The sequence below is a fragment of the Mustela nigripes genome, chromosome 8 (assembly GCF_022355385.1).
Source record: "Mustela nigripes isolate SB6536 chromosome 8, MUSNIG.SB6536, whole genome shotgun sequence".
In the NCBI taxonomy this organism is placed as follows: domain Eukaryota; kingdom Metazoa; phylum Chordata; class Mammalia; order Carnivora; family Mustelidae; genus Mustela; species Mustela nigripes.
In genome coordinates, this window is record NC_081564.1 from 65,944,177 (window position 1) to 65,971,097 (window position 26,921).

A 26,921-nucleotide genomic window follows, 5' to 3' on the forward strand; every position below is an offset into this window, starting at 1 on the left:
GGCCTGGCTGCAAATGGGGTTCATCACAATAATCAAAACCTACCGCTTCCTAGTCCCCCACCTATTTCACACATATTAACTCATTCATGATGCCCATTCTACAGATGCAACCACTGAGCTCTAGAGGCTTGAAGTGACCCACTCAAGGTACCCAGATGGTAAGAATCTGAGCCCCTGGGCCCTGTTCTGCACAGAACTTTCTATGGCTCCCTTTAGGGCATCCCACCACCCCAGTCTGCCCACCGTGGTCCTTTATAGTCTGGTCTTAACCTTATTTCCCAGAGTTGTCTAACCTCAGCTATCTCTTGGCATTGCCCTCCAAACACACCAGGCTCATTTCAGCTTCTGCACCTGTTCCTGAGCCTGCTCACACCTGTCCTGTGATCCCAGTCTTTTCAAGACCCTCCCTGAATCTCACTTGTCCCTGTTGAACCCAAGGTGGCTTTCCACTGTGTGTCAGTCAGCCTCCAAGATGGCCCCCCAAGGATCTTCACTTCCTGGTATTCACATCTTGTGACTTCCCTCTCACATTGTGTCAGGGTTGGTCGGTGTGACCACAGAACACAAGGATGTAATGGTGTGTGACTTCCAAAGCTAGGTTATAAGAGACATTGACACTTTCGCCTGGCTTTCTCTTGGAACTCTTGCTGTGGGGGGAACCAGCCGCCATGTTGGGAGATACCTAAGCAGCCTATGGACAGCTCCAAGGGAGGAACTGAGGCGTCCCACCAGCATCCAGCACCAGCCTGTCAGTTGTGTGAGTGAACCAACTTAGAAGCAGGTCTTGCAGTCCCAAACAAGACCTAAGATGACTGTTGTCCTAGTCAGTCAAAATTTTGACTGCCACCTCATGAGAAACCCTGGGCAGGAACTCCCTAGCTAAGCAGCTCCTGAATCCCTGACCCAAAAAAAAAAAAAAATCATGAGGATAATAAATGCTATTATTTTAAGCTGCTAAAGTTTGGGGGGCACTTTTGGTAGGCAGCAACAACTAACGAATGCACATTTCTTTCAAACCCTTTGGGAGTTGGGACCTTACCCCTTGGCCCTCACCCATTTACTCTTTTGCCTAGCTTTTCATGTGTATAATCTTGGCTTCCCAACAAAATAATAAACAAGTGTGGGTCATAATTCCCCTAGATCTCCCATCACACCTAGTTGGGGGGCTGGAGACGGAGGGAGAGAGCCACAGTGATTTTTCTGGCTTCCTATTTGTGAAGGGAAGGCAAGTAAGTGAGAGGTCACAGCACACGGGTGCGGGATGCTTCCTGCTCAACCAGGACCCACCTAAGTATGTACACAACTCACAGAATACCTGCAAACCCACAGTCTAAGACCCACAGCTCACCCTCACACCAAAGCATTCAGAGGGGAGCCATCCGAATGTTCCCCAGTGAATCAGACGCACAACCCACAGCCAGGGGTCTCCTGGAGGGCGGGGGCGAGAAAAGAGCCTGGAAAGGGCTGTTGTCTCATACTCACTACCCTGAGTGCTACTTGTGATTTATTGCTTGCTCCACACCCTCTCCAAAAATGTTTCTTTCAAAGCCAGAGTGACAATCTCCTTTCAGCATTTCTGACATTTGATTCTGAATAGATGGGGTGCTTAAGCCCCAGGAACAGTTTAGGAGTTTAAGAATCATAAAGAAAACTACTGTAGAGGGAACTGCTGCTTGTCAAGCAGCCCCCTCCCCACCAGCCCCTCTCAGAGCCAGAGCTGCCTGCCTTGTCCCCAGAGACACAGCTCCGAAACCACCCAAGCTCTTTCCCCTACAGGCTGTCAGTGGGAGGATGTGACCCCCGCTCTCCTCCTCCCCAACTCCCTCCCCCCGCCCATCTCTTTCCCAGGCCAGCAGGCTGATTTTCCAAGACTCATCAAAAAAGGTTGAAGGGAGGAGGAAAGCCCTTTTGTAAAATGGCGTCTACGCAGACGCAGACCCCCCCGTTTTTTTTCGGCTGGGTGGGTGGAGGTGACCAAAGATACAATTATAACGGAGCCCATCCTCTCCCGCGAGACCCATTTTACCCAGCGTGTAATAAAGCCCCAGCTCATCCACCCTCTGATTTGGGTCAGATGAGATGAATTTTTAGCTTTTCTGGGGAGTTCGTGCCAGCGGGGGCAGCAGAGGAGGGGAGGAACAAACAAATAAGCTGCGGCTCCCTGGAAGAAAGGAAGACTAGGGAGCAGACAGAGCAGGAGACTCAAGAGGTCTCCCTGGGCTCCTTCCGCCATGTCTCTGCTTCCAAGTTAGCTACCCAGGTCCTAAACCTTGGCTGAGATCATGGGTCTCCCTCTCTTTTGCCCCCTTACTCCCAACATCAGTGCGCTGTACCAGGGCCACCGTCTTTCTTATCTGTGCTCTTCTCTCCATTCCTGCTGCAGCCACCGGTGCCATCACACGGCCCTTGTCCATCTTGTTCCTCTGTCTCCTGCAGACAACCTGCCTCCAACAACTGGAAGGCATTACCAGCATACCTGCCTCCTACCACCTCAGCCCTGCTCAGTCTGTCCTGTCGGCTGAATCTCCCTCCTGACCTCCTCACCCTCTTTCGCCACTATTGGACTGATTCTTGCTCAACCTTTGAGACTTTGCACAGGTGTCACCTCCTCCAGGAAGCCCACCTGAATTAGGTGCCTGGCCTCCATGCTCCCTTCCTTTCCTGTCTCTTAGTCCTCAGCACATGGAGATACAACTGGAAAATGGGTATTATTGTGATCTACCTGGGATAGGAAGTGCTGGGGGTGACAGGTCAGGACAGGGATAGATAGACTACAGTGGGTGTGGCAGGATGGGCACTCGAGTATCAGGGATCCCCCTAACCCCTGGGGTAGGAGGGGCTGCCAAGAGGGAGAGAAATGTGTTCAAGTGCAACCCTGAGCAGCCATGGAGTGTTAGGGTTGGGATGGCATCAGACAGAGGTAGAGACAAGAGTATGTACAACCCTGTTCCGGCTGGTAGAGGCCAAGGAACTTCCCATGCAGTGAGCAGGGGGTGGGAAGGACATCTTGGAAGTAGCTTCAGCTGATTTATAAAGCTTTAGTTATTAAAATTGTAAAAGGAACCATGTGTACCCAGATGCAAACCTCATCAGGGAGAAGGGTTAGGGAGGAAGGTATCCTAACAGACAACAGTAGGATGGGGCAAATTTGGGGTACTTATATATTCCCCTAAGAAAGATCATTCCTTCCTTTTCCCCTTTGCCTCAACACTCACCAGAGTCTGCAATGGAGGGGCCAGCCAACTGGTGCGGGCCTGCCCCGGAGTTCTCGGCCCTTCCTTTATTAGGGCCGCTCTCGCCCTCTCTAGGCTGAGCCCTGGGTCCCAGTAAGCAAGGCCCTCAGGCTGCTGGAGACAAGGGTTGGGGGGGGTCTTCAGACCCAAAAGAACCCCAACTCCATTAGTAGGCTGAGCAAATGATTTCACACACACGTATGGCTGGGCTCCAAATGCACACAGATGGGATTGTAATGAATACAACACAAATGCACGAAACACCATGACTGAATGGTAAGAGACAGGTACAGCCCGCTGGAGGTCCAAGAAATGTATTGAGCTTCAAAAACGATCCTCATTTTGAAAAGGATAGGGCCCCGAGGGCCAGAACTAAGTCCTTGACAGTAAGACTTGCTTCTCTGTACCCTACACGGGATGGAGCATAGAACTTCAGGCATTTGGCCTATGTTTGTTGAGTGACTTGCTGAGCATGTACAGGCCCTGTTACCTTGAAGTAGTCAGTATTACCTTGACCTTCCTAAGGAGGAAGTGACTGGGAACATAAATAGCGAAGAAGGATAGAGCCCCCAGTAAGCAGCAAACACTTGGGTCTGCTTCACCCTTCTTGTCACCCTGGGCCTAGCCATGCATTGGGCCCCTGCACTTTCAAGTAGCTAGCAGAGCAAAATGCTAAACCAGAAAATTCACATGAGCTAAAACTCCCAAGGGGGGGGGGAGGAAAGGGGGGCGAGGGGAGAATCTTCTTTCTTCCGATGAAACAATTTTGGCTAGGAATAAAGAGGATTTCCTCTGAAAACCTTCAGCCTAGCACTGCTTCATAAAGGCTATAACCTCAAAACATAACCAACACAACCACTGTGAAACGCTCCATTTTGTTCTCCGATATTCAGTTTGAGAGGGGAGGGGAGCATCCCGTTGGTTCCTCTGAAGAGGTCCGATCCCTGGGAGAGGAGACAAGGGCCCTCTATCCCTCTCCCAGAAGGACCAGAGAGAGCCGGAGTGTGCATCGCATGGGATTTCTACACAATTTGGTCTACGGTATCACTTCTGTGCTAAACATCACATCACGTCCACCCACAGAACCACCAAACCCTGAGGGTGTCAATGCGTCCGGAGTATTTTTCATTTCATGCACCATTTCTTGAGCACCTACTATATGCCAGGTATCGCGTATTATGTATATTATGTTATTAACCTCATTTAATCCTTCTGACAACCAACCCTGTGAGCTGGTTCTTTCTACCTCCATTTTCCTATGAGGAGACGGAGCCAGGACTTGGGAAATCCCATGTCCCAGGCATCCAGGAAGGAATGGATTTCCATCCTCCGAGCTCCCGTTGAGAACATCCAAAAGCCCCGTACTGGGATAATGGTGGAACAAGCTGGAAGGACCATCTGCAAACATCTGAAGACGGCTCCTAGGATGTCTGGGCCAGACAGGACATTTTCTAGTTGAAGATGCTGAGGCTCAGAGGGGCAAAAAGTCTTTTCTGCCTAGTTACGGCAGCAAATTCAACATGTACTCCCAGTCAGGAATCTGCTCTGGGCTGGGGACGGCGGTGACCACGTGGGGCCCGCCTTTGGCTTCCCTGCAACTCAGCTCTTCACTGCGGGGAGGAGGCCCAGGTCCCAATGGGTGGGAAGAAGTCTGTGACTGTACCAACCAGCACTCCAGAGACCATCAGAACACACACTTCTCACCCCAGAGGTACTCTCCCTTCTTCTCACTGTCCAAAGCCTGGAGGGGAGGCCAACTTATCCTGGTTTTCCCAGGACTTCCCTGGTTTACTCATTCAAACATTCTGGGAATCCCCTCGGTACCCCGCAAGGAGAGACAGTTGGTCGCCCTAGACTATCTCCACCTTCTTGTATCTACCCACTCCTCCGCCGCCTTGGATGGTCATGTGACACGTGTGCGCTAGAAAACCATGTGGGGCTTTGGCCCCAGCCCACCCCTGGAGGGACAGCCCAGCCCTAATCGATGCCATCATCCTGGGTGGCTCAACTTCTGCTTTACATGGGAGAGGGCGGCTCTCTGTCTCAGGCTCCCAGAGGGGCACAGGGCAGGGAGGGGCAGAAGTGGGGGAGGCAGGGGTGATGGGCACAGGAGGAAGGGAGGGACAGGGATGTAATTAAATTGAGACAGAGGGAAAAGGGAACAAAGGGAGGGGGGTAAGGGAGGTATGGAGAAAAAAGAGAAAGGTGGTAAGACCTGGGCGGGGATGTGTTTAGAGTTACATGGGGCTGTGAGGACCACCTGGGTTGATGTCTCCGTTTTGCAAGTCTTGGGGAAGCTGAGGCCTTGTAACTGGGAGGTTAAGAGCCTCCACCGTAAAAGGCATCCCAAACTCCTTTTTGTACCCAACGCAGCCCTTTCATGGTAGCATGTGTGGCAGGTTCTTAAATGTTCATTACTAAGGATGGTGAAAATAGTGATATTTATCTCTGATAATCCAGACCTATTAAGCAGGTCCGTCCAAGTCAATGTCAACACAAGGCTAGATAATTTTCTTGGAAATTTGAGCAACATGGCCATGAAGGATGGGAAGGTGGCCCCAGTCCACTGGGAAATAAGCAGGATTGGCCTTACAGGTGGGTGGCTGCTGGATGGGGTAGATGGAGGTACCTCATGGAGCCCTACCCACCCCAGTGTGCTTCCACAAGCCTGATACGACGCCACTCAGCTCACCGTTCCCTCTCCTGGGAATTCCCACCACGGGGGCATTTTTCATAAGGAACTCGGTGGGAACACCAAAGCCATTTTTATGCCACACCCAAGTTTGTGAGGATTTCTGGATTAGCCCAAGAAGAGTAGATGGGAGCTCATCAGACCGAGTGCTTGTCTCCTTGGAAGACCCTGGGAGCCTGCCCCATGGACCTCAGGTCTACTGTCCATGCCACTAGTTGTGGGAGGCAAAGGAGGGGGAAGAATGGTGACAGGAACAGGGAGAGGAAGGGGGCTAAGATGGGGCGCCTCTCCAGGAGGACGGAATGCAAGGAGGAAGAATGGATGGTCAGGAGGGACCTAGCAGTTCTGTTCTAGAGATAAACAGAGGGAATGGCCTAGTCTTGACTAATACTGGCTCCCTGTGGGTGTTGTTGAGTAGCTAACCTCCCCAATTCAAGATTTCAGCTGCCAAGACCTGACACATCTCTCTAGTTTGGGAGAGGCCTCCACTGTAAAAGCCTTCGTAGGAAACTCCTGTTAGAAGAGAGGGGGCTCCTCCACTCCCACCCCTGGCCAGTGAACTCAAGAGCACGTAACCCTGGTCCGGCCTATTGGACATGGCGGTCAGGACTCTAAGTCTTATGTGAGTGGCAGCTAGCAGCACTGGTTTGTGTCTCTTATTTGCAAGTCTGAACTCGATCGACACAGGTGTTTGGGACACCTGAATACCAGAGCCCCAACAGAGATTCAAAATGGAGATCTCTCTCTCTCTCACACACACACACACACACATACACACCCTCCTGAGAGACCCCATAGTAAAGGAAACTGTTTAACTTTAACTCTGCATTTCCCAAACTTGTTTACTCTTTCTGCTTTGTCTAACAGCTTGCAATATCCTGCAGGACCCGTACGGCAAGGACCCCAAAGGGACACGGGTATGAAGCTGTGCTTCCCAAACTTTTTCAGTTTGGAAATCCATAGAGGAAGCGTATTTTCATGGCACCCAAGAGTATGGGGCTTCTTAGGGGGTTGCTGGCCAACTCAGCTGACAGGATGAGGGGGCGTTGGTTCGTGTTCGGGCACAGAGCTACTGGTCGGGAAGCCTTGGAAAAGAGCTCGGAGTCCTCTGGGATGAAAGCCTGAGGCCAGACCTCCTGGCTCTGGCTCAAATCCGCCTCCTTGAGGTCACACAGGTAGTCACGGATGCCTTGCCTGGGCTTTCCTCTACCACATCACATAGCTTCCTGTCCTGAGCTCTTGGAGAAGAGGTCTTCTTATCCAAGAACATCTGTTTTCTGTCATGGAATGAGGAGGGCAGGGTGAGGCAGCCCATCAACCAATCCACCCTCCGCCCCTGGAATTAGCTCAGGGTCAGGGCCATCCGGCTCTGTCGCCAGCCCCCTCCTTCCCTCAGCCTCCACAGCCTGGATCCAGCAGCAGCTTCCAGGAGCTTCCTGTGTGAGGCAGCCCTGCCTTTGGAGGCTTCTCACCCCAGTCTGCTCTTGTCCTTCCCCTGCCAGCCAGGAATCATCTCTGGCCAAACCTTCAGCTTCGAGGCTATGCACCTTCCAGGGCTCCTCAATGGTTACAGGGCACCATTGCGGCCTGACCCCGTACCCGTTGTGGTGCTGAGAGCCCTGGTTCCCAGCCCATCTCTGGAGTCCTCCATCTGCCCACAGCCCGCTATATCCAGACCCTGCTTGTCCCCCCATCCCTGGCCAGCATCATGTCTGTATTGCAGAGGGCCTGCTCATGCCGCTGACATGCGTCCTGCCAAGCCCTTGGGGCGCAAGGGTCAGGCCGACTTGCCACTTACAAAATCGACCATCACTACTGGCCTTTGACTTAAAGCAAGCTCAATTGCATACACCACACTTGAGGGTGGACAAGAGGCGGGGACGCAGACGCCATTTCCAGAGGACAGCATCGAGAGCGCACATCCGAGCATGAACAAAGCAGCCACGAATTATAGAGAGCAGCAGGACCTGGATGCCCACGCAGGGAGTCAGCAACCCAGCTCTCACCTCCATGTCGAGGGACAGTCAGTGCACAGTCTCCCCTGCCCTCTTGGCCAAGATCTCCAAGAGCGAGTGCGCAGGCTGGAGAGAGAGGCGAGGCTGGCTCACAGGGTCACAGAGGTACTTCTCTCAGGGTCCTCACCGCGTCAGGTGCACAGAGAGCGAGGAGCAGCCGCCGGATATCGGGAGTCTGCCATGTAAGAACCAGCTCTATTCTCTGCCCAAATGGGTGACCTGGAAAGGGAGCTCAGCCCCCTGGAGTCCCTGCTTCCCTCTATAAGTGAAGGGGCTGGGCCTGCCTTTAAGGTTTCTTCATGGTTTTATAACCTATGAATCTCAGACAAGTAAAGCAGCCATGGAAGAACCAGGTGCAGAGCCCTGGATGAGCTGTTCTACTTCTGTGGGTCTTGGTTCCCTTATTTGTAAAATGAGGTATGTGATATAATTTGTCAACTTGGCTAGGCCACAGTTTCCGGATATTTGGTCAAGTATCAGCCTAGATGTAGCTGTAAAGGTATTTTTTAGATGAGATTAACATTTTTATCGGTAGGCTTTGAGTCAAGTAGACTACCCTCTATAATGTGGGTGGGTCTCATCTAATCAGTTGAAGGCACTAAGAGAAAAAAGACAGAGAGCTCTCCAGAGGAGGAGAGCCTTTCTGCCTCCAGACCGCCTTCAGACTTGAGCTGCAACATCACCTCTCCCCTGGGTCTCTAGCCTGCCAGCCTGCCCTGTGGATTTGACAACACCCCCAAATCACATGAACCAATTCCTTAAAATAAATCTCTGCCCTCTTGTTCTCGTTCTCTCTCTCTCTCTCTCTCTCTCTCTCTCTCTCACACACACACACACACACACACACACACACACACGCCAGATGACTTTGGCTAATGTGAGGTAGCTGGATGAGTTAGTGGTCCTCAGACTCCCGTCCTGTGGGTTTTCACCCTGACTGCACATCAGAATCACCGCAGAAGCTGTTAAAACCACCAGTGTCCACGCCCTATCTCCAGACCAGTTGCATCAGCCTCTCCAGGGATGGGGCTGGGGCATCAGTATTTTAAACTCCTCGGGAAATCCCCATGGGCAACCAAGGCTGAGAACCATGGCTGAGTCACTTTGGAACTTATTAAAAATGTATGTTCCCCGAGCTCCACCCAGAACCTATGATTCAGAACCTTTGGGGGCACCAGACTGAACCCTATTCCAGGCACAAGGGTCAGCTGCCCTTGAAAGTCTGAGAACTCTGGGCATGGATTCCCTCTCGGGTCCCTCTCTGCTTTTGACCGTCTCCCATCCCTGCAGTCCAAGTTTTGGGGCTGGACACACAACTCCCTCGCACGTGTGGGCCAAGGATATCACATCAAGAGAAGCCAGGAGAGCACTATCATTTGAGAAGGGGATGCATTCGGCATCCTTCCCTCCCCCACTAAGGGCACGTGGCACCTGCCAGGTAGGTCACCTGCCCTCATAGAGAGCACACACCATGTCCCCACCCATCTTCATATCCCCAGCCCCCATGCAGGGCATGGCACAGACAAGGTGCTCACATGTCTCTGTTGCTTCATGGACTGAATGAACGCATTGTCTCCTCACCACGGGGCTCAGCCCTGTCCAGGTGTGTCTGCGGGTGGCACGCCTCTCCCCTTCCGCTAGTCTCCCCTGCTACAATCTAGAAGGCCCTTCCCTTTCTTGTCATCTTGGCAGCTGGCCATTCTCCAGGGTCCGGCTTACAGTCCTCCCTTCGGAAGATCTTTGTCAAGTCTTCTCTTTCCCACCGCTGAGTCTGACTGAACTTAGGGGCAGGCCTGAGAGCTCTCCAGTCATCTCATGTGCCTCTCTCCTGCATCACCTCCAGACTGGGGGCAGTTAGAGGACGAGCCTCCCTCCAGGTTCACCCAGGGCCGGCCTGCGGCAGGCTGCTGGGAGAATGCATGGCATGTGCAGAAGACATCTGTGCTTTGTGGTCAACAGAGGCTCAAGAAAGCCAGCTGGTCCCTATAACCTCTCGCACCATCCCACCCGCCATTTGGGGGAGCCTCTATGATCAGGAACAGGGCTCTGGGGTGCTCTCCAAGAAAGAGCACTCTTTCTTGGACCCCATTCCTTCTGAAGTCAGGGCTATGCTCTGAGCCAGTACACTATCAGGCCTTCTCACCGCCCTGTGAGTGGAGCAGGAAAAGGGTAGTTATTGTCCCCAGGAAGGGCAAAAATGAAAAGGAGGATGTGGGTCAAGGATGTAGATTAGAAAAAGGATCTGACAGAGGCTTAGGCAGCTAGTTGGGAAACCACTTCTGGGGGCGGGGCGTGACCTCTGGAGGGCCGCGCTCGGAGAGCCCTTGCACATCCCCTCCGTGAGGCTCCTGGAGGCTCCCTGAGCCGCCAACCCCACCTTCCAGGTGAGGCAAATGAAGCTCACAGAGCTGAAGTAACTCACTCAAGGCGTCAGCACTCCCGAGTGGCAGGGTCAGGACCCAGGTGGCCGGTCCGTGTGAGTTCAAGGGGCCACTAAGTAAACGACAAGAGGCAGGCGGGGACTCTCTCCTTCCCCCCTCAATAAATACATGGTAAATGTGTACAGTGTGCCAGGCATTGCTAGGCGTATAGCAGGGAACGAAAGTCCACAAGGACTTTAGGGTTGGGTGACTGAAGGATTTGGAATGTTTTTAGACCATGGTATTCTGGAAGGTCACTAGGCTGGTCCTGCCTGCCTGGCTGTAGGACTGTCTTCACAATGACCTTGCATGCCGAGGCCCAGGCTGTGGACTGGTACCCGGCCCCCAACTGTGAAAGCCACAAAGGCACTCTCATCAGACACTGTCACTGGAGTCAGGTATTAGCACCACCTCCTCATGGAGGTCCAGAGGCAGCCGGAGGAAGAGATGGAGGAACAGACAGAGGAAGGCTGTGCCCTATCCCAGCGGATGCCAGCCAAGGGCCCCAGCAAAGCTGGAAAGAACCTGCCCGTCTCAGTGTAGGGGCCACACCTTCTCCCACACAGTGTTCTCTAGAGAAGGGAAATCCCCCGCCCTGAAACAGCACCAAGAGGTCAGAGATGCCTGCTGAGTCACACTTAGCCTCCCTATACCCTGACTATCCTCTTACAAGTCGGCATTGGCCTAGAAGCAGAAGCCCAGAGCAGCCGTCGGGGGGCAGGCGGGACAGATGTCTGTGCGTGTTGGGTGGAGAGCATCTAAAGGTGCCATCATGGAAGTCTCTGCATGAGAAGCATCTAGAAAGCCAGCTCACCCCTGCCCCTGCTGTGCAACCTTTCTCTTTCCTGATGTCTCTGTGCTGATCCTTTGCTTAGCTTCATGCTGAGCCTGGGTTCTCCCCCTTCCCAGCCCATGTCAGCCCAGCCTAGTGCCCCAGAGCTCCCATCAGCTTACGCACCAAGACTTCTCACTCAGAAAATGTGCACATGTCACATTGTGTTACCACTAGGTTTCCCCGCATGGCCTGAGGTCCTGAAGGGCAGGGACCGGGGACACCTTCCTTTATGCCTGCGGCACCATGCCTGGTCCATCATAGGCACTTAACGCACGCAGGAGAAATGGAAGAAAATTTCCCAAGAGCTCTGGATTTTCAGACATTCCTAATGCAACAAGACACACCAGACACAACTGCACTACATAACTGTCCAGCAGATCCAGAGAGCACGGCGCTTGCCCAGGGGTTCTTGTTAATGAACACAAAAGAGGAAGTTAGATTCTCTGAAAAACTCCCAATCGCTTGTCATTTTGAGTCAAGGAACCTGGAAGATGCAACCACGAAAGCAACAAAGGACCACCCAACCCCAAAACGGACAAAGGACATGAACCGACCTTTCTCCAAAGATATATGAATGACCCCACAACCACATGAAAAGATGCTCAGTATCACTAATTGTTACAGACAAGCAAATCAAAACCACGAGATACCACCTAATACCCATAAGGACGGCTACTTTCAACGAAAACACCCCAAAGCCAAAAAGCAGAACATAACAGGTATTGGCGAGGATGTGGAGAAATCCCAACCCTTGAGCATTGCTGGTTGGGGTGTCAGTGATGCGGCTGGCATGGAGGACAGTACGGGGTTTCCCCAAAACCTAAACGAAGAATGGCCATATGACTCAGCAGCTCCAATTCTGAGTGTATCCCCCATAGAACTGAAAGCACGAGCTTCCACTGATGTCTGTACCCCCGTGTTCATAGCAGCATTATTCACAATAGCCAAAGGTAGGAACCACCACAAAGTCCACAGACGGATGGCTGGATAAAGAAGTAGGGTGCATCCATTATACAGAGGAGGGTATATTAAGGTGGGATATTAGTCACCCTGAAAAAGGAACGAGGTTCTGACAGGCTACATTACGAATGACCCTCGAGGACGTTACGCTGAGTGAACAAAGCCGGTCACAAAAAGACAACTACTCTGTGTTTCTACTTGAGGAACTCTTTAGAAGAGTCAAATTCATGGAGACAGAATGTAGGAGGGCAGTTACCAGAGGCCAAGGGGACCGTGGAATGGGGAGTCACTGTTGAGTGGTGCAGAGTTTCAGTCTGGAATGATGGAAAGTTGGGGAGCTGGATGGGGGTGATTGTTGCACAACCATTAAACGTACTTAATGCCACAGAATTATATACTTCCCTGTGCATTTTATGTTATGTGTATTTCACTGTAAGTCAGAATAAAGGAATGGATGGAGTGTGGATGCCTCTTTGAGGAATTTCTTTAGAATCAGCCAGCCATAATGTCTAGTCCAGCTGTGTGAGATCAGATGACACTCTGCCTGTCTGAATCAAGTCCCTCCTCTGTATAATGGGCTAAGAATACCCCAAAGAGAGGGTAGAAATACCCACTTCATGAAACAGATCTGAAGATTGAGTGAGATGTTGGATAGGAGGTGCATCGCCTAGGGCCCTCATCGGTCACCCTTCTTCCCAGCGGGTCCCTGGAGGGTCCTTTCCGCTGGTCTGCTGTGCCTTTGGTGTTCACATCCAGCTCACCTTTCCCAGCACCTGCAGCCCTCCCAAGTCCCATTCCTGAAGGGCAGCTGCCAGCCTTCTGTGATGGAGGTGGGTGGTGGGCAGAGCCCTCCAGGGCCTCCCCAGAGCTCTGGCAACAAGCAAACAAGCGAAGGCTGAAATGGGAAAGGTAGAATTTCACTCTCTGTGGGAAGCTTGTGGTAAATATATTTTTAGAATGGGAGAAGGAAGAAGGTATTTTTAGGATAGGGTACTCTTCCCACTACTTCTCAGATCCCACTTCACCAAGAAGAGCCACCTCTGTGGGGAAGGGAGAAGAGGGGGCAGGAGCGGGGAGCCCAGGGGTCTCTCTGAGGGGTGAGGCAGCCAGCAGCCCCTGCAGAGCAAGAAATGACCCCGTGCTTTGTCCTGAGGCCAGCGCCCCCAGGGGGTTCAAACCTCTGGCCAGAGCCCTTCCATCCCTTCCAGAACCACCTCTGGGGAAGGGAGCCTGGAGTTCCTTTCCCCTGGATGGCCACATCCCCATTCTCCCTTCAGGATGACCTGAAAGGGAAGTTTATAAGAGGAAAAGGAATGAAAAGGATCCTATTTAACAGCACATACTGGGCGGGGGAACTTCCTGACAGGAAATGCTGTGGAAACCAGGCCCGGTCTGGCCATGGAAAACTGGTTTGGCTCAAAACTGGCCAGAGTGGACAGAAGACCTCTCGAGCAGCTGTACGTCGCAATTAAACTGGACTTGTCCGAGGTCACGTTCTTTCTTGTTCCTCTAAGCAAGCAGACATTGTAATAATCTGTACACCACAGGGGGAAAAAGGTACCACTTTTTTTTTTTTTTTAATCTGAGGAAAAAACCCACCCTGATTTGGGTTGCAGAGACAGAAAGGGCTACTGGTCGGGCCGGCAAATCAGCCCCAGATGGAGGCAGCTGAGCAGAGCCAGGCCGAGGAGGGCCACTGCCATCCAGCCACCAGCCTGAGTCACCCGGGTGGGGAGGGTGGCAGCGGTGGGCAGGGGGCGGTTATCTTTCTTCTGGGGCTGGTGTGTGGGGTGTAGGAAACAATAGAACAGAAGAGTCCTTGGGGCTGGGCCCGGCACAGTGTTGGAGGCAGGTAGAGACAGGTTCCCGGCAGGCCTCTCTTCTGCACCAAAGAATCCCAACAGGCCCTCCATCTGAACAGCGGGAAGGCCTCTCCTCCCCCTCAGCCTCTTCCTCTCCTCCCCACCCGTGCAACAAGACCTTGCAATTCCCTATTCGCCGGCTAAGTCTGGCTGTGGCTGGCCAGCTGGTTTCCGCCCCTGCTTCCCCACCCGCTTTCCCTAAGAGCCAGGCCATCCTGGCGCTGGCATGGGTGGCTCAGTCCTGGGACCCTCTCCCCTCCCCCCACACCTAGGCTTCTGCTCTCTCCAAGTTTCCTTTTCTCTCTGCTCCTTGATGTCCTTTCTTGTGATCCCTAATGGAGATGCAAGCTCTTAGGAGGAAGGCCCTGTTGCTGCCTCTTGGCTACTGTGTTAGCCAGCAATGGGGGGATCTGGTGACACTTGTCTCCTGGAATGCGAGCTTTCTGGAGCATGGAGCTCCCCTGTCTTGATGGCCTTCTAGCTATCCAGCAGTGAGCCTGGCCCAAAGCCGGGCTCCGTGAGTGTCTGCCATCCGAATGGATGAATACCGTGGGCATCAAGGCTTAGAACATCCCAGCACCACTCTGAGGCGGGCTTGGTGGCTCCTTGTATAAAGGAGAGGGTTTTTGTGATATCCTTGAGTCAAAGATAGAAGTCAGCCTGGGACAGAGCGTCCTGGTTTTCCCAGGCCTCCCAAACCTTCCCATGATGGAAAGGGGAGAATAAAGGCCTGCTCTCAAAGAGGCGCAGAGAACAGAATGGAGACATTTTTTGCAGGACCGTCTCCGAGCTCTGTGGCCTGGGGAACGAGAGAGGGAAATGGCAGGATCGGGGACACTTGTCTCATTGGGGGACGCACGCCCAGCTCTCCTGCCATCCACAGGCCTTCCCGCTCTGATGTTCTGGGGTGCGTCACATAGTTACTAATATTCTGGCACTTTTTTTTTTTTTTTTAAAATTCTCAAATTTTCCTTGACCCTTTGGCTCCTCTAGTTAATTAAACTCACATCTTTGCCAGTATCAAAACTAGGTCATCTGTTAAAGAGCACAGGGAAGACAGAGGCGGCATAAAGAAGGAGAGAAAAGAGAAAAGAGGTGTTTTACAACTTTTCTGGTATATAGGCTTCTGTGTATTTTCTCAAACACTGCTTTCCCATCCCACGTACGACAGGGATCGTTACGAGGAAAGCGATGTTTGAGCATCAGTATGAGCAACTCCTCAGAATCCGGCACTAAGCAGACTCCTCAGCAGGCAGACTTGGGCTCAACCTATCACAGTCTCCTGGCCCAAAGGCCCACCTTGCTCTACAGGACACCAGAGGCACAAGAGGGGCCCTCTGGTTTTAGCTGCATCTGTTTGATGGCGGTGCTGGTGATGGCGGCGAGGGTGGGAGGCCGGGGGGGGGGGGCGTGGAGGTGTGGAGGGGCTTCTAGCCCAGCTTCTAGAGAAAGAAGCTAGACGGAAGCAAGATGGAAGTATCACAGCCAGCCCAGAGAGTTTCAGCCTCCAGGGGACTCCTTGGTGCCTGGGGCTCCGGGAAGCCCAGTAGTGGTCCTTCTTCCCTGACCATGGACTTGGCTGAGATCAGTGATGATCACGCAGTGTTGGGCTGATTTGTTCCACTTCCCACCTCCCCACAACCAGGATGGGACCCGTGAGCTTAACCTGCTAGCCTCTGGGACAGCAAGAGCCCCAGGCCTGTTTCAGGTTCTCCTCAGGAAGGGGTAGATCAATTCCTCTGGCTTTTTCCCAGAGGTGGTTTCCTCCTTCCTGCATCTGAACGGGACAGTGTGCGGGTGAAACACAGGTGCTGGAGAGAGTCCACCTGCTCTGATGGCTAATCCCTCAGCATCTGCAGAGATTGGGACCAGGGGCTCCAGACACCTCCACTATCCCCCGCAGATTGAACAAAGAATGGGTTTATGGGCACCTAAGGCAGCCTTTGGCACCAGAACTCCGTGCAGAGGGAATGCTTGCTGCTGGCACCTCCCTCCCTAATCCTCCTCCCCGGGGCAGGGTAGGGCAGCTTCACCAATGCCCACTGAGCCCTCTCCACGTGACAGACCTGGGCCAGGTGCTGCTGGAATAAAAAGCAAGGTGGGCGGTGGGGGGGGGGGGTCAGGACCCCACCTAATGAGTGGCCTCTATGTCCCAAGTCCTTTGTGAAGGGCTTGACTCCCATACCTGGGTCTGGTTTTGTTTCCACAGTTCTGGGAACACAATCCTGCAGTGCAATGGGCTCTTCATTAATAACTGTAAAGGTCAATGTGGGAAGGGCCTGGGAAAGAAAAACAGAAGGTGCCCCAGGGCCCAGAGGGGGGGAGGTAGGGGTGGGGCTTCTCTTGGGGGAAGGGCTACCCGCAGCTTTCCCGTATCCAGAACACTAACTCCAAAGACTCCTTGCTTTCTAAGCACCTTGATCTGAGACTAAGGCGGAGGTTGACTGATACTAAGGAAAATACTGGTTGGCCAAGTGACTGATCTCTCAAGCAGAGTAGAAGCAGGAACCCCAGGGGCAGGAAGAACAGGGAGGGGGTCCTGGCCTGGCAGTGACCTAGTTCAAGTTACCAAAGGACTTGCATCCTCACTGACCCATTGAGGCCTCGGACAGCGACCGGTAATGGATTCCACGGTGAACCCTCTGGACTTGCAGGCCAGAGCCAGGGGTCCCTTAATGCACTGCTCCACGGAGAGCTCCGGTAGCCCAAGTGCACTTGGTCCCTGCATGCCCCATCCCCCAGAGATCTGGCTGTGCCCCCTTTTCCATTCATCTAATTAAACCAAAAAGGAAGCTCCAGTAGACTACTAACCTGGGTTTAATGCCTCTCCTTATGATCCTGCATGTGTCTGACAGCCTCTAAGTGAGAGAGCGCCCAAGGTCTCTTCTAGCAAAGGCAATGAAGACAAAGTGGAAAGAAATTTATGATCTATTTAGTGTGGGGGGTGAGGAATGAGTAAAGAAAGGCAATACAGGCTCATTCGTAAGAAGTCAGAAAATACAGAAAAGGAAAAGGAAGAAAATAAAAACCACTGTCTATCCTGGCTACACAGGGACAGCCCCAAGCACAACTTGCAATATCTATATTTTTATGTAGATAGGTACTTTAAAAATGGGATTATATGCTATAAACTGCCTTATAATATAGTTTTTGCCCCCACTTAACAATATTCATAAATTCCAATGCTGTCTCCACTGCCTTTGCTAGAAAGGAGTGGTTAGGGGCTATCATAAACACATTGGGTGTTAAAGTCAGTACTAAGTTGTTAGCTGACGCCTCCTCCTTGATTTAACTGGACTTGTTGGAAGAGCATTGGAAAGAAACCTACAGTCTAGGAACATATACTGGCAGCCATGTTGAACAATTTTGTCCTAGAACAAATAATGGAAGAATTCTCCATCTTCTGGGTTTCTAGCATCCATCTCCTCTAAATAAGGGGGGTCTTCTGGATATCTGGACACTTTTAGAAAGCAACCGTGAGTGGATAAGGGTCCCTGTCCTCTTGGGATTCCCTGAGATCTGTGCCCTGGTCACCAGGGACCCAACTGCTTAAGTCTGTGTTCCCAAGGGAGTTAAAGGGGAATGGATAAACTCGGTCAATAGAGACAAAGCAGATGGTCCTACTTCAGGCCCACCTGAAAGGTAAATGTTTTGAATCTAAACTATTTGGTGTGGCCGAATTAACCAGATAACGGTCAGGCCTGTCCCCCATAGAATTTTGGAGTCTAATTCTCCCACAGCTGAGCATGGCATGAACCAATCAAAAGTTAAAGGTCAAAAAAGTTCCAGAAGTACTTGGGAATGTCCCAGAGACCTCTTTGTCTTGTGCCTATGAAAATTTCAATACAGGAAATTGTTGTCAATTTCCTTGCATGAGTGGGGGTGACATTTAGCAGAAGGAAGTGGGTGGTGCTTGAAAATTACCATCGGTGATTCTGTTATGGCACCATCCAAATACGCCCCAAACCTCATACCTCAACTTGTGCAATTCATGCACCAAACCAGGATGTGTGGGGCATCACTGCCCCACCCAGCCAGACCGAGCCTAGTACAGGGCCTGGCATGAAGAGGCCACTCCATGTGTAAGACAGCTGGATGGATGGGTGGAGGGATGGATTAATGGATGGATGGATGGATGGACGAACAGATGGGTAGATGAATGGACAGATGGAGAAACACGCAGAGAACGTATAGTCAGGCCATGCATAAATGACACCAGGAGGCTTAGCTCCTTTAGCATCAGAGGTATGTGTGGAAGTGTCAGGAGATGAATATTGGAGGGCACTGCAGCTAATTGTGGCAGAAACAACACTCAATGACAATGGTAAGTGTGTGGGCTCCACGCCAGCACTTTCTATGGCCCGGACTTGGGCCCTGCCTGCTGCACTGTTGCCTCCCTGCTTGCCAGCATGAGATGGTGGGGAGGATTCATCATCGGCTCCTTCCATCCCACCTTCCACAGCTCCCATGGCTGGCTTCCAGCCTGAGTGTCAGCTACATCCACCCAGAATGATAGCATGCAGGGGTGTACCCAGGAGAGGCTGGCAGCCAGGTGGCCAAGGATCTGTTGTTTCAAGGAGCAAGCTAACCTAACATGAGTCTTCTGAGGTGGAGAGAGATGAAGGACCGAATGGATCTCAGGTGGTTCCCTCAGGGTTGGAGGTGACAAGAGATTTGGGTATAGCTGGCTTTTGTCTCCAAGATTGGCCCATCTCCCAGGATTCCAAAAGATCTTCATTCATCTAGGTTCTACTTTAGGGAAGGAGTCCTAAAGGGGGAGAGGCATACAGTCAAATCTAAAGGTGCTGTGTCTCTAACATCTCCAACATGGGACCACAGGCCCCCTTGGGTACCTACAGGTGCCCACACACAGAAGAGGAAGTGGGAGGTCCCACCTCTGTGGGGAGAACACAGTGTGTCAGGGTATCCTTGACCCTGGAGCTGACACCCAGACCCACATTCCACAGGGAGCAGCAGACCCTAGCACAGTGGGAGTAGGCTTGCAGGTGCACAGGGGAGAAGTCGTGGGCCAGCCTGTGGCATAGCAGACCCAGAAGGCAGAGAGGGCAGCCCCAGGCCAGGTGAAAGCCCAGCCGCAGGAGCTGCAGTGTTCTCACACTAGAGTGGCAGAAAGAACCAGAGAAATATTGTTTCTGATTACCACTGTGGCTGGAGTTTATACCCCACAAGTATGGCATGGGAGATGTAGGCTGTATTTATGTAACAGTTATTAGGAATTATAGTGTTTTTTTTTTAATTGACGTAAGATTCACGTAACATAAAGCCAGTCATTTTAAATTAACAACTCACGATATTGTCATCAACAACAGGTGTGATTGTCATCATCACCTGTATTTAATTTGGAAACACCCTAAAAGAAAACCCCATACCCATTTACCAATTACTCCCCACTCCCTCTTCCTCAGGCCCGAGAAACACCAGTCTGCTTTCTGAATACTTCTTATAATTGAGATACAACAGGGGTGCCTGGATGGCTCAGTCGTCAGGCATCTGCCTTCAGCTCAGGTCATGATCCCAGGGTCCTGGGATTGAGCCCCACATCGGGCTCTCTGCTTGGCAGGAAGCCTGCTTCTCCTCCTCCCATTCCCCCTGCTTGTGTTCCTGCTTTCACTCTCTCTCTCTGTCAAATAAATAAATAAAATCTTTTTAAAAATTGAGATACGACATACAACTGTTGTGTCTGCTTTCTCTCACCTACTATAATGTCTTCATGGTTCAGCCACTTTGTGGCATACGTCAGTGCCTCACTCCCTCTCATGGTGGAGTACTAGTCCATTGTACAAAATGGATATACTACAATTTGTTTATTCATTTACCTGCTGATGGATAGGTGGATGGTTCTACCTTTGGCTATGATAAATACTGCCGTGAGCACTTGTGCACAAGCATTAGACTGAGTCCCTGCTTTCTCTTTGTTTAAGCATCTGTCTGAGAGTAGAACTGCTGGGGGCATTGTAGAGTTACTGGAGCTACAGTGAACTGAAAGGTCAGTTATTCCAACATTACAGACAGGGAAACTGAGGCCTGGAGAAACGATCCTCCCTGCTGCGGGTCACCCATGCATCTGGATGTGAGGTGTGGCCAGAAGCCAAGTGTCAGAGGCTCTTCTTAGTTCAACCACATGTAAATCGTGACCTGTCTGTGGCCTGCCCTGTGGCTTCCGCGGTGTCTAATACACTCCCACTTGCATGTGATTGACTCTGAATATTTATGGAGTGGATGAATGCAAAAAACAAAACAAAACAAAGCAAAACAAAAACTCCCTCTAGTTTTTAAAAATATGACTCACTATGAAAAGGGAAGTGTCCCTTATCCCATCTCGAAGGGTCAAATCATCTTGAGGTCAGAATAAAATGAGCCCAGCATCCACATCCCTTGGAGACAAACACAACCAGAGTGGGAGCAGGGCCAGCTTGTCACTCCATTCTTTCATTTGTTCCTTCCCAGCTACCTCCACTTCTCTTTGTCACCTCCCTCAGGAAGGGGTGAAGCTGGCCGTGCCTTAGAGTGAGCCACTGTGGCTCTAGGAGAAAGTGGTCAGCTCACCCCTCAGCCAGAATCTCTTAGGATCCACACACACAGCAGAAGGCCCCCTCTGGGCCAGGTGGTGGGCTCAAGCCCACTGGATAGGCCAGCTGTCCCATTGGGCTCTCATGGTACCAAGCGAGTCCATCATGTGGGGCATGATGGGGTCCCAAGTCTTCCTGCCTGGCAAGCGACAGGGGGTCTGGGAAAAGGGTCTGTGCTAGTAGACACCAGGAGTCTCCGCTGGCAAGAACGCCTAGTCCACTGACCAGTGAGCGTGTGCCCAGCAGTTAGAGGGCCCGGGCCAGCTCCTTCCTCGCTCTTCTGCCTCCTCCACCAGCTGCACAAGGCTCTCCTAATGACCCTGCCGCTCCTCCAGACGCAGGGAAGGGGCATCCCCACACACTGGCAAGCCCCGCCGACATCCTAATGGTTCCTCTGGAGCCCACCTGACAGTGAAGGGCCTTCTGCACGTCCCTACCAGCGGCGAGACGAAAGCCCGGGTCCAACCAGCCCTGCATGGAGGACAAGCACTTCTGAGCTAGCTGTCAACCTCGGCACTCAGGACCCTGGGCCGCTTGAGGTCATCGGGGGCGTCCATAAATGACCGTGTGTGGGTCTCACCTCACGCTTCTCATGGTTTTCCGTGGACTCCAGTGAAAGGCCACAGGCTTTGTGTACTGGCATGCGGACGGAGCTAAAAGAGCCACGGAGGGTTCTCCACAAAAGGAAGGAGCAAGGACGGGCTCGGGGTCCACCTTATCCACTCTATTCCCCGTGCTGTCCCTGCCTGGCTGCGCCAGTCATCTTACCTCCGTGGGCCTCTGTTCCTGCAGCTGTAAGGGAAGGAACGGGCTCTGTACCATCCCCAGAAGCTCTACAGTGCCCTTGGCGGTGACCTCCATGCCCCGGCATGTGTGCCCCTGACACGGATGTGTGACAGCAGGCTGTGGCTGTAATGTGACGCGCAGGCTGCCGTGTGCGCATGGCCGATCCCTGTTGCGACGGCACACAGCTAGCCCCCGAGTCCACGATGCCCCCCGTGCTTCGCTGAGACCTGCTGCCAACCTCTCCACATTCCTCCTTTGCCTTGGCCACTCCACAGAGCCCGGACAAGCCCTCATGCCCCCTCCCATCGTCAGCTTCTCCACTGGGTTCGTGCCTTCTTCCGTCCACTCCTCCTCTGTGCAACCTCTCAGCAGCCTTCTTTCAGCCACCTGCGGAGCCAGAGACAAGCAGACCTACAACCCTCCCTGGGGAGCCCACGGCCTGGAGCGTCAGGCAGCCCTGCGCTCCAGTAAACAGACTCTGGGGGGTCACGTCTGAGGATAAGCATGCTTACTGGGGAATAAATGGCGGGGGGAGGATTGGAGCCACCTTAGAGGAAGTGGCCTCTTGGGGAACAGGGAGGACCAAAGCCAGGCGGCCCTGGTTGGCTGCCCCTACTGCAAGTAGGGGCAGGGAAGTGCCCTCCCAAAGTGCAGGAGGAAGCCACACTCTCCCTTACCCACCAACCCCCATCACCACCCCAGGCAGCCCCTCTTCCCCCTGGCCACAGTGGCTTTCTCCTTCCTGTCTCTACAGACCCATGACGAGCATTTCTCCGCCCCTGATGCTGATGGTTTGCCCTCTTATGATTGATCCCATGAGACCCTGGACCTCCTCTCAGAGTCCTGTGCCTTCCAGAGTCAGGGCTGGGCATGGGTTGTGACAATGCTCCTTCTAGGGACTTCTTTCCAACCCCCGATCAGGGGCTTTCTCCCATTGGCTTTACCCAGTCCCCCTTCCCCAATCCCGCCTCCTGCCTGCAGGTCAGCAGCGCCAGAGTCGGGTCCAGCTCAGCAACACATTTTGAACCCATGCTACATGCGACTCTATGTCTGAGGCTTCCGCATGGAAGCCACTGGCCCTCTGTCACTGTGGGCACATAAAAGTCAGTCAGTCAAATGAAGATGGGCTGTGGGTCTAAAATAGATACAGGATTTCGAAGACTTCGTACCAAAAAAAGAAAAAAAAAATGGGGGGGAATAGAGCACTCATAACTCTTACATGAATTACATGTTGAGATAATAATGAATATACTGGGTTGAATAAATGAATATACAAATATATAATATATATATATATGTATATATATATATATATAAATGAATATACTGGGTTTAATAAAATACACCATTCAGGTTAATATCACCTATTTCTTTTTCTTTTTTCAATGTGACTACTAGGAAGATTTTTTAAGTGCCTATAGGACAGTGATGGTTTATACCCCCGGAGACGCCAGGAGAGGAAAGTTTGTTCCCACACTTCGGGCTTCACGATGGTTTGGGGTCTGGGCATTCCAAATGGGCTGAAATTAAAACAGTCTCCCCAAAAGTATTTGTTTGCCACATAACTGTGCACCATTTTCTTGTACCACTTGCTTGGAGAAGACTCCAACGTGCCAAACCTTCAATAGGGCAGCGGAGCGGGGGAGCATCTGGGACCGGACGGGGAGTCTGATCCATCATTTTCCTCCACGGTGAGGCTACAGGTGAAAGTCTCCCACAACAGTCTCTGGCTGTGAGCACAAGGTTGGCCATGCTGGGAGCTTCTCAACCCACCTCCATTCCTAGCAATCATGTCACTTATTGGCAGGGACCCAAACAAGACGGAGCCATCACTCTGACCCTCCGTGGAGAGGAAGCCAGCTCAGAGAAGTGCCGGAATCTGGCTGAGGAGGGAACGGCCGTGCAGGCTCAGCTCCTTGGCTGCCCTCCGGGATGTTTGGCTGTGGTGAGGTATTGGTTGGGGGAGTCGTAGTATGTGACCAGAAACTCAGAAAGGAAGAGACAGTCCAGGCAAACAGCACACTCTGAGTTCCTTCCACATGCCGGATGCAGGTTTGAGGAAATCCCATGATCCTCACCACGCCCCTGCTCGGTGGGTGTGAGCCCAGTTTATGGAAGAGACAATAAAGGCTCAGAAGGTTCAGGGACCCAGCCTAGTGTGGGCTGCTTCCCACTGCCCCTCCACGGAGAGGATCCGATGCATGAAATTGTTGGGGAATGGGGCCTGGCCCAGAAATCAGGCCACGTGTCCCAGATTCAAATCTCGCCAGATTCAAATCTCGCCAGTGCTTTCCCCACCCGAAACTCATTGTTCTTGAGAAGAAAACATAGGCATTGGTGAATAAGACTAGTGTTTAACTTTAAGACTGTAACTCACTATAACATTTTCTTCATGATTAGGAAATAAATCTGTATGTGCGTAAAACTGTGAAAAGTTTGAATATTTATTTTAACTACATAATGAGGCATGTTGTTATTTTCTATTCTATTTTCTGTCTCTCTCTGTGTTTTTAAGCTGGGAGATGGCCATCCGCTAGATGAATTAAATGACCCATCATAGTTTCTCCCCTACAGTTTGAAAAACATGGTCCTACACGATTGATTTCCAAGTGCCTGTCCAGAACTAATATCCTGAGGGTCTCTTCCTGACGCCACACCGAAAATCTGTGAGCAGGTCTCAGATCAGCGTTCTTCCCAATATTCCTCCCGCCCCTCCAACTCCTTTTCTCCTCCCCTCATGTGCCAGCCAACCCCTCCCCCACCCACCCACAGGTGAGGCAGAGAACAGAGCACAATTGTCTGCACTCGAAGACACGCTGGGACCAGAGATTGGGACCAGGAGGCTACTGTATGAAATGTTGCCTCTGACCCCCAGATCGTCCTTTCTGGAGGCCATTCGCTGAGATACGGAGATCTCTGTATTATAATTGAGTACTTCTCTGTGATGGAATTGGTTGTAATAGGGGTTTACAGGAAAATGTGTTTCAGAGCCCCCAAAAAAGAGGGAACTGAGTAGTTCCCTGGATTGTTAAGTGGTGCCTGTACAAGGTGACCCTGGTATTCCTTCTGATTTCAGGTAATAAACCGCCTTATTTCAGCAACCCCTTTTCCTCCTACCTTGTCCCTTCAGCGGCCTAGGATGAGGAGCTGAACGTGCCCTAATCCCACCAGTGAGTGCTGAATTGTGTTGGCAGAAACAGACCTTTAAACACAGCGAGATTCTGTCTGGGGATTTGTTGCAGGGACAGCCTTAACCAGAGAAGCAAGGAGTTGCTGCCAAGTGCCTGTGGAGAGCCTCTACACCTAAGCATTCTGGAAGCTTCTGTGGGCATGTGGCCTCTTCTGCATCCAGGTTTCTTGTCCATTACCCCTGGATGGATGTCCCGCTGGGAAGGGTGGCTTCCTGAACTGGGAGGCAAGCATGGGCACGGGCTCCCAGCCCCATGGCAGCTAAGGAGGGTTGTGACGGGTGCTAGGGGAAGGCGGGAGCCCAGCGGAGGCTCAGCCTTCAGAAGGCCAGGGAAGGGAACCAGCACTGAGGAGCCTAGACCAGCAGCCAGGAGCAGACAAAGAATGAGGTCCTGCCAAACAAATGTCGCTCCGACCCGACTGCTGGATGTTCTAGTGACCCTCTACCTGTCGCCTTGACGAGTTAGTGCTCTGTTTCACTTCTCACTTTCTTTTATTTCAACTGTCATATTTGGACCTATTCCACCTTTGGCTTTGGGATAACTCTTAGGAGTGGTGGCAGGTGACATTTGGGGTCCTGGCCAGCCTTCCTTCACTGCTCCTGTGCCCCTCAGGCCTGACTGCAGTGGGGGCAGGAAATCTATACTTCCCCCGGCCATGCAGCCTACCCCCGGAGATCCCAGTGCACCGTGAGCCAGGGATGGGAACGTGGCCCAGGCCCCAGCACCAGGTCTGGGTTTTGCTTATACAGACTCAGACCCGGCAGGGCCCAGACGGGCTTTTGGGGCTCTCTGGGCCAGGGCAGAGCTCTCCCACATGCTTCTTGGGTTCTAGAGCACCTCGTTTGCAGCACCTGGCAGCACACAGGCAGAAATGACAGCTGCTTGCTTGGGGTGGGGTATCAGGAGCTAGAAAGAGCGTCTCTCACCCTGACCCTTTTCCTATTTACCCCCAGGCCTCCATGTCTGTCTGATGCCCATAATCCCACAATCAAAGCTTCATACCTTTGGGGCAAGCCAAACTTGGACTTCAGCTCATATTAAAATGCCCATCCCTGGGAGTGGTGTCATTAAAATCTTATCAGTCATTCACCTCTTAGAATGAATGAGTTCATTCAAATCAATTCAGCTGAACTCAAGGGCTGAGCTTGGGTCTGGGCCTCTGCTGGGCCTTAAGGTGGATGGGAAGGTGAGAAGATGCAGTCCTTGCTTAAAGGCCCATAGGCCTTGGGCTCTTTTCCTGAGAGCAGGCTTTGAAGAGGGGATGGGAAGTTTCCAGAGAAAGGAGGAAGGAAAGACGAGCTCCATTTCCCGACCTGGGCACGCTGTGTTGCATGCCCACAGGGACTCTTCACCACCCCCTCAGTAGAATTTTCTTCACCAGAAACATCGGTCACAGGCTAATCATGGATGGGAATTCGCACCGTCTGAACACATGTGAACTAATAAGGAGTAGAGGATGTAAAAACACAGCCCCTAGTCCACAGTTTGCATTCCTGCTCTGCTCTGTTAGCTGTGGTTCTGAGTAAACGATCTAACCTCTCTGTGCTTTAGTGTTCTCCTCTGTCAAACGGGGAGGTTAGCAGTGTCGACCTCCTAGGGTTGTTGTGAAGATCAAAAGAGTTGGTAAGCTGGGTGAACGTATCATTAGTAGTTTCTAGAATCACTGCAAAAAGGTGCAATTGCCTCCTGCTTCATCAGTGGGCCTGTGTATTGTGCTTGCTCCCAGATAAGGTCATGGACAAGGTGATGAGATGTCATAGATTGGAACAGTCTATCTTATGATAACGAGGCAGGTGAAGCAGCAGAGCCTGGGACAGACTCAAGTTTCTGAGAGAGGACACCAAGGGCAGAGGGTGGGCCTGGCTGTGACTACCGAGGGCAGCTTTGGTCTGGAAGCCACATATGGGATCCAGAGACCACACACCATTCAGAAAGGCTAAGGGGCCAACGGATAGAGGCACAGGCTTTGCCACAGGTTACCAGATGATGAAAGTGCCTTATTAGGGGGAAATGACACTTGGCACTCACTAAGCGAATATAGCCAGGCCTGCATGTCTCAGGTGGTAGGTTCCCCCAGACATGGAGGGACAAGAGCAGGCAAGAGCGTGAGCACCCTGCTCGAGGGTGGGGTAGGGAAGCCCCGACGTCCCACCAGGAGAGGGATGGCATCATGTCATCCTTTTTCCAGCGGCTTCGTGCAAGAGTTTGGATATGGCTGCGGGTCAGATCCCAAACCTCCTGCTCCCTTCACTAAATTATGCTACCTTGTTAAATAGAGAATTTTACTTTTATTCTCACATATATATTTGATTTTAAAATTTATACATGTTCATGAAT

General features: G+C 52.0%; 1 protein-coding gene across 4 annotated transcripts in view; it reads right to left on the reverse strand.

The window, feature by feature from the left end:
- The window catches only part of ZBTB7C (zinc finger and BTB domain containing 7C), a 337,583-nt gene that overhangs the window by 30,263 nt on the left and 280,399 nt on the right, over positions 1–26,921 (reverse strand). The gene's annotated exons all lie outside the window — the stretch shown is intronic.